Genomic DNA, 8,630 nt, shown 5'->3' with positions numbered 1-8,630 from the left:
CCCGCCTTTTCAAAACGCGCGAGCTCACTTGGCTTCAAGCGCCCCCCAAAGGAGACGTACCGCTTCCGGTTACACAGAATTGTGGGTAAAATATATATATATTTACAAAAAATAGTTACTGACATTTTGCTTTTTTAACAACAGTTCATGATTTTTACATTTAAAATTATAGATGGATAGATAGATGGATAGATAGATAGCAACTTTATTGATCCTAATAGATAGATAGGTAGATAGATAGATCCAATTTTTTATATTCAGTTTAAAATATGTGATGTTGGAGACAGAAAAACATATATCCATCCATCAATCTTCTGTACCGCTTATCATACACTGTCGCAGGGAACCTGGACACTAACCCACGGAGCATCGGGCACAGGGCAGGGTGCCCATCCATCGCAGGGCAGAATCACATACACAGAATTTATATATATATATAAGAAAATATCATTTCAAAATTTACACAGTTTAGGACTGTTGCACGCACAGCACAAGGAGGTATTAAAAAAACACCTTCCCCAAAACATTAGTATAATGAAAACCAAAAAAAAAAAATTATCTTGTTTTTAACATGTTCCTTATTATTATTTTTATTTTATGTAGAAAAAAATATTGAGGATGACAAAACAGTCTGGAGAGCTACATAACTTACAGTAATGCTCTCAAGTGATTTGAAAGTGACTTACATCTTATATTTTCCTAAAACATAAAAAGAAAATATCCTTAAATTGACTGTCCATGAGGGTTGACACCATGCATGAAATGGTCAATGTATTTATTATTAATGGGAATTTAGTTTTTATTTAGTTCGATAGACAGATCTTGTGGTAATAATGCTGCTTTCATGTTCATGGGCTATTAGTTCAAGTTCAAGTGGTTTTATTGTCATTTCAGTCATGTCATGTCATTTCGTTTCACTGTGTACTGTACCAACTGTATATACAGCTGGTACAGTACACAGTGAAACGAAACAACGTTCCTCTAAGACCATGGTGCTACATAAAACACACTAACCACGTGAGACACAGAACTAAATAAGATCTGCAAACATTCTACATAAAGTGCACGTGCAAATGTGTGCTAACAACACAGGACAGTACAGTACTATTAAACAGGACAATATGCACAGTAAGTGACAGTGTAGCGCCGAACAGTACACGGTTCTAGTGTGGAAGTGTCCGATATAACAGGTAGTGCAGAAGATAGGTGCCAATTAGTAACAATATAATTTAAAAATGGTGTAAATGTAAACATAACATGCTAAGACTGAGTATTCAGCAAATTAGCTTATACCAAATATGAACATAGCAGTTATAGTGGTAGCAGCCAGGTAAAGTGTATATAAAGTGTATATAGTGACAATAAATTGGATACTATATTTTTATAATACAGTAGCAGCAAAAAATGCAACAGAGTCAATGCAGGAATGTGCAAATATTTCAATGGGAGTTGGATGGTGTTCAGTTCATGGTGTGTGTGTGTGTGTGTGTGTGTGTGTGTGTGTGTGTGTGTGTGCGTATATCAGTCCAGTCTCTGAATATTGAGGAGTCTGATAGCTTGGGGGAAGAAGCTGTTACACAGTCTGGTTGTGAGGGCCCAAATGCTTCGGTACCTTTTTCCAGACGGCAGGAGGGTGAAGAGTGTGTGTGAGGGGTGTGTGGGGTCATCCACAATGCTGGTGACTTTGCGGATGCAGCGTGTGGTGTAAATGTCTGTGATGGGGAGAGAGAGACCCCGATAATCATCTCGGCTGTCTTCACTATCCGCTGCAGGGTCTTGCGAAACCAGTGAGGTGCAATTTCAGAACCAGACAGTGATGCAGCTGCTCAAGATGCTCTCAATAGTTCCTCTGTAGAATGTGGTCTTCCTCACTGCCACGTCATTCTGTGCCTTCAAACCGAGCATAGAAGTTGTTCTGGAAGCGAGGCATTACTGTCACAGGCGGGTGATGTTGTCCTGTCGTTGCTGAACTGGAACTTTAGAACTTAGAAAATTAGAACTGGAGTAAGAAGAAGCGGCGTCTGATTGGATGATGACCTGTCGTCACTTCCGCCTGATTTCAACGTTATATGCGTGATGCAGCAAGTGTAGCGAAACAGAAACGTCGAGAAAACGCACAAGCGAACATCTCTCGCTTTCGTTAGCGGTTTAGTTTTTGATTCCGCAAAACTAAACTATCTTTTGTTTAAGTTATTTCCTTATTATAAATAACGTACTTGTTTTAGTACGCGCGTCGGTATGTGTATTGACGCCATGGAAACAGAAGGGAGAAAGCAGCGCGAGAGCCGCTCGAACGGGTGGAGAAGGAGAAGGAAGACGGGTGTTGTGGAAGACGCTGTACGGAAGTCGTCGAGGAAGCCTGGACGTCGTTCTCACAGCCTGGCGTCGGTGAAGGAGAAGCAGAAACATTCAGACGTGCTCCCGTCGGGAGCGATGGCGCCTGGAAATACCACGCAGTACCTCATGGAGCAAGTCTACAGCGACCTGAAAATTACCGCGCTGTCTCCTAAACAGAGTAACTGTTTACCTCCTCAACACGAACAAACTTATTCCTACAACTCTCGGTATACTAATGAGGACACTCTGGACTTTCAGCACCGGGACTTCGAGAGCGTGTTCTTTCAGAATGAGATCTGAGTCGACGCCATTTTGACGGCCGCCATCTTGGGTCGGGGAAAAAAAAACCAAGAAGTCCGGAAACTTACCGGCTGAACCTGATTAAAATTAAAGTGAGGGTTGATATTGTAACTCAAGTTCGTGTTACCCACTACTGTGTTTTGCTAACATTTTGAGAACCATGTTGAAGGTTTTTAAAATCAAAAAGTCTGTTTTTGCTGACGCATTATATCCAAACAAGGGTTCATCTCTTGGCTCTCCTTGTCTCACAGCGACACGCATGCGCAGCAGGAGGCTCGTGGCTCTGCGGCACCAGAGTGTAAGCCCCGCCCACGCCTGCTCAGACACATGTGCACACAGGTAAACCTGCTCCACAAAGGTGTGTGTGTATGCTCTATATTGTGTTTGTGTTCTGCTGTGCATCTGTGTTCGAGAGACTTTTGCAGGTCTGCTGCTCCATCGCTGATGGCTTTCAGCTGAACTTTCTGAGCAGCGGCGGTCAGAAGGACACGAGGCCGAAAGGCTCCCAGTCTTCAGGCCTGGGGTAACTCTTTTATTCTGATCACTCTTACTTTACTCTGATGCACTGATGGACAGGACGTGACCGGCTGATGGACACGTAAAGTGACCAACCGCAGTTTACGTGATGTATGGGGCGGGTAAATGATAATACCGTAATAAATTAAGGTTAGAGTTTATTTTCTCACACAGAGAATGTAGCTTGTACTTTGTTGTTAATATGCAACACTACACTGTTTACACTTACTTTCAAATAAAATAATTCAATAAGTCTCTGTATGTTCTGAATTCAACAGTCTGATTGTATTGTAAACATCTCTGTTAAGGGAGCAGCAAGTGGAAAAAGTTCGTGACTTAACACTTTTTTGGAAACAATAAATAAGTTATCATTGCATGTATTATCGGAAGTATTGATTATTCCTCATTATCCACGATGGAGTGGGAGATGGTGACTGATTCTGATAACGAGGAAACCAATTACCTGTGGCCTTTTTTTGTTGAAGTTCATGTGCCTTAAGGCAGTGTTTTCCCAACAGGGGTACTCTGTATAAAAATCCTTTAAACATTTCTAAAATGTGAGTAAAATATTGTAGGTGAAATAATAAGATACTCACATGCAACAATAATAAGTGTGTATATGTAATTATTAAAAATAAATCATATAAAACCCAGTAAATCTTGAGATTGTCACTGGTCACATTACAACAAAATATAGGATAGCTATATGTATGACCTTTTTTTATTAAGATTATTAAACATGGACCTTTTGCTTTCATTAAATAGACTTATTATTTATTGTAGGCTCATTTTGTAAACATTTTTCATTACTGTATACATAAGCAAAAAGTGGGAGCTTCCTGCAAATGTCATTTCTCACATTTACAAAATCAGGTGATTATGTTCATCCATCATATGTATAGAGACAAAAGGAAGTTATTACAGGATGTTCGCTCTGTATGGCCACCTGTCCATGTAAACGTCTCTGTGTATAAAGAGAAAAGTATGAGGTTCAATCCCTGCGTTTTTGTGAAGATACTGATGAATGAAAACATGGTGCACTCCCCAAGAACACTTTCAGCTTTGGCTTTATTTTTTCAACAGAATGTACAAAGCTAATCCAAATCACTATTTAAAAAAAAACCTATCCATGAATTTTGTGCCATCTGGCTGTCTCTATGGTCCTGCATGGATGGATCATAGAGATACCTGTAGCCTACAATCGTACCTTTCGGCAAGATTCGCCTCGAAGTCATTCAATTCCAACGCCACGTGGTAAGTTACAAAAAAAAAGGCGTGCAAACACGAAAATGCTGCCTTAAGGAATCAACTAATAAATCTTACACCTTGTTATATGTAATCTTTGCAAACCAAAGATTAAAATACCTCTAATATGACGTTCAAGCACAAGTTGAAAGACGTGTATAGAAAATGAGCGTGATTGTTCTGTTAAATTGTTTCATTTCTTTATGCAGAATTATACACAGTTGTTCATAAGTTGGTTCACAATCATGACGTACCAAAATTGTTGCCCAATTAAGTAATTGGAGTAATTAGGTTGGAGTTTTCCAACCTAAATTAAATGTTTATTTGCTTTGTTAATAATTAAAAAATATATATTTTGTGAATAATACACTCCACATTGTATATTTGTATGAGATTTTTATAGGCCAATACTGTTGTTTTTAACTCGGAGACTACGACACGGCCGGACCATAGGTGGCAGTACATGCACGTCAAACGCCGCCAATAAATCCACAGAAGAAGAAGCGGCGTCTGATTGGATGATGATCTGTCGTCACTTCCTCCTGATTTCAACGTTATATGCGTGATGCAGCAAGTGTAGCGCAACAGAAACGTCGAGAAAACGCACAAGCGAACATCTCTCGCTTTCGTCAGCGGTTTAGTTTTTGATTCCGCAAAACTAAACTATCTTTTGTTTAAGTTATTTCCTTATTATAAATAACGTACTTGTTTTAGTACGCGCGTCGGTATGTGTATTGACATCATGGGAACAGAAGGGAGAAAGCAGTGCGAGAGCCGCTCCAACGGGTTTAGAAGGAAGACGGGTGTTGTGGAAGCCGCTGTACGGAAGTCGTCGAGGAAGCCTGGACGTCGTTCTCACAGCCTGGCGTCGGTGAAGGAGAAGCAGAAACATTCAGACGTGCTCCCGTCGGGAGCGATGGCGCCGAGAAACACCACGCAGTACCTCATGGAGCAAGTCTACAGCGACCTGAACATTACCGCGCTGTCTCCTAAACAGAGTAACTGTTTACCTCCTCAACACGAACAAACGTATTTCTACAACTCTCGGTATACTAATGAGGACACTCTGGACTTTCAGCACCGGGACTTCGAGAGCGTGTTCTTTCAGAATGAGATCTGAGTCGACGCCATTTTGACGGCCGCCATCTTGGGTCGGGGGAAAAAAACCAAGAAGTCCGGAAACTTACCGGCTGAACCTGATTAAAATTAAAGTGAGGGTTGATATTGTAACTCAAGTTCGTGTTACCCACTACTGTGTTTTGCTAACATTTTGAGAACCATGTTGAAGGTTTTTAAAATCAAAAAGTCTGTTTTTGCTGACGCATTATATCCAAACAAGGGTTCATCTCTTGGCTCTCCTTGTCTCACAGCGACACGCATGCGCAGCAGGAGGCTCGTGGCTCTGCGTCATGTGCCGCTGTCCCCAGAGTGTAAGCCCCGCCCACGCCTGCTCAGACACACGAGCACACAGGTAAACCTGCTCCACAAAGGTGTGTGTGTATGCTCTATATTGTGTTTGTGTTCTGCTGTGCATCTGTGTTCGAGAGACTTTTGCAGGTCTGCTGCTCCATCGCTGATGGCTTTCAGCTGAACTTTCTGAGCAGCGGCGGTCAGAAGGACACGAGGCCGAAAGGCTCCCAGTCTTCATGCCTGGGTAACTCTTTTATTCTGATCACTCTTGCTGTACTCTGATACACTGTGAGTTCACTGTGGAGATGTTTGAAAGGTATGAGAAACCAGGCTTGTGCACTTTGTATATTAATTTGTGTTTAAAGAAAATGTATTAAAGTTATTTTGCTTACACTTTTGGCATGTTTTCTGACTTTGCGTAAGGTCCAGGAGAAATGCTGTTATTCAGGGTATTTCTATAAATTATTAATGTGGGGGGAAATATATTTTTTTAACTGTAGAGAAAATTACTTTACAAACAGTGACCCATTGATACCATTTCACAAACCATGCGCAATTGCAACAGTACATCTGGAATAAGAAAACAGTACCAAAAATCCCCCAGGTAAGTTATTGGTGTAAAACGGTATGCAAGGTGCCCACTATAGGTTTTTCCTAAACAAAAAAAGTTGTGAAGCAAAGATCAAAGCTTTGGGAACACGGAAATATCTTCAGTGATTCAAAGTACAATTCTTTTTATGGCCTTTTCCTTTGTAAAAGCTCGGATGTTCTGACATCTTGAACACCTACGAGGGTTCTGCCTGACTCAACACCCTGACCCCCCCCCCCCAACGTTGCATAATCATTAATGGGTGGGTGTCTGTTAGTGATGAGAAGATCAGATCATTTTACTTGGGTCTTTGAATTTGAATCTCGTGCTGCCAAATGAACCGAGCTTCGTCATTTTGTTCATTTGAGCAGAATTGTGTTGAAATGTAAATGTTAGCTTTAGTAGCCAAATTCCCCCTCAGCACGCTTACATGGGTGTTTATGGCGTTTGGCAGACACACTTATCCAGAGTGACTTAGAATTATCTGTCTCTTTCTTGTATACACAACTGAGCATTTGAGGGTCAAGGGCCCGGCAGTTGCATCTTGGGTTTAAACTCACGACCTTCCTATCAGCATCTTGACCACCAAGCTACCACTTCCACACAAGGACAAATTGAGATAGTATTAATTCAATGTTCAACTGGGTCTTCTGGTCCGAGTCGTGCAGTCTTCAGTCACATGTTAGTCGGGTAGGCTATGTACAGGAAACAGAAATGACTAGGTGTAGGAGAGGCTTGGGAAGTGAATTTTAATCATTGTTTCCTGTGCAGAGAGAGAGCGTGCGCAGCACATTCAGTGTGTGAGAACATAAGAGACATGGTCACTTCTAACATTCTTTGAATGATTGTTTTGCATGTAAATACAGCAGACATCCAGTGTTTGTGCGTAGCTAATTACAAGTAGCTACATTACTAACTTAACTACACTTTCAGTAGTGTGACAGCTTTGTTACTTTAAAAAATAGTCTAGCTTTCCAAGTAACGAGGTACTTTTTCCAAACGAGTAGGGATTGTAGGAACCAAGCTATGAATGAGAATATGTAGGCTATAAATCTAAATTGAATCTCCATATTTTTTTTACTTTTAATTAAGATTATTAAACATGGATCTTTTGCTTTCATTAAATAGACTTATGTATGGTAGGCTCATTTTGTAAACATTTTTCATTACTGTATACATAAGCAAAAAGTGGGAGCTTCCTGCAAATGTCATTTCTCACATGTACAAAATCAGGTGATTATGTTCATCCATCATATGTATAGAGACAAAAGGAAGTTATTACAGGATGTTCTCTCTGTATGGCCACCCGTCCATGTAAACGTCTCTGTGTATAAAGAGAAAAGTATGAGGTTCAATCACTGTTTTTGTGAAGATAATGATGAATGAAAACATGGTGCACTCCCCAAAAACACTTTCAGCTTTGGCTTTATTTTTTCAACAGAATGTACAAAGCAAATCCAAATCACTATTTAAAAAAAAAAAAACCCTATCCATGAATTTTGTGCCATCTGGCTGTCTCTATGGTCCCGCATGGATGGATCATAGATACCTGTAGCCTACAATCGTACCTTTCGGCAGGATTCGCCTCGAAGTCATTCAATTCCATGCGGTAAGTTTAAAAAAAAAAAAAAAAAAAAAAAAAAAAGGCGTGCAAACACGAAAACGCTGCCTTAAGGAATCAAATAAATCTTACACCTTGTTATATGTAATCTTTGCAAACCAAAGATTAAAATTCTTCTAATGCGAAAGACACGTTTAGAAAATGAGCGTGATTGTTCTGTTAAATTGTTTAATCTGTTTATGCAGAATTATACACAGTTATTCATAAGCTGGTTCACAATCATGACGTACCAAAAATGTCACCCAATTAAGTTGCTTCAGTGTAGCTAACTACTTTTTGATTATTATTATTATTATTATTATTATTATTATTTTATAAACATAGCTTGACCTCTTCACAGTATGAGTAGCTTGAAAAGCTAGTTTCAAAATGGCTTCCCGATCACTGTGGCCATCCCAGCACGGCCGGTGTCTTTTAATGTGTCTGGGTTCAGACGTCGTCATCCACAGGCCACAAGGACTCTCAGAATGGTCCGATGTTAATATGCTATGGCTTTCACGCTTATCAAATCTCAACCCAGTCGAACACCGGTTGGAGCAATATGTTGGCGTTCTTTACTGCTGTTATTAAAGCACCAACTGATGGAGTATCATTTGGAGGAACAATGTTCAT

The 8,630-nt window shown here is 40.3% G+C and overlaps 1 long non-coding RNA gene across 1 annotated transcript; it reads left to right on the top strand.

Annotated features, from left to right (window-relative positions):
• The first annotated feature begins 1,981 nt into the window (after nt 1-1,981).
• On the top strand, nt 1,982-8,285 carry LOC128623423 (uncharacterized). The gene is made up of 3 exons (XR_008388580.1): nt 1,982-2,729; nt 2,889-5,609; nt 5,769-8,285. It is a non-coding gene; the product is annotated as an uncharacterized LOC128623423 (long non-coding RNA).
• Nucleotides 8,286-8,630: the final 345 nt, after the last annotated feature.

This window comes from Ictalurus furcatus, chromosome 19, assembly GCF_023375685.1.
Source record: "Ictalurus furcatus strain D&B chromosome 19, Billie_1.0, whole genome shotgun sequence".
NCBI classification, from domain to species: Eukaryota; Metazoa; Chordata; class Actinopteri; order Siluriformes; family Ictaluridae; genus Ictalurus; species Ictalurus furcatus.
Note: the sequence above shows the minus strand (reverse complement) of the source record. Positions and strands in the feature narration are given on the sequence as shown.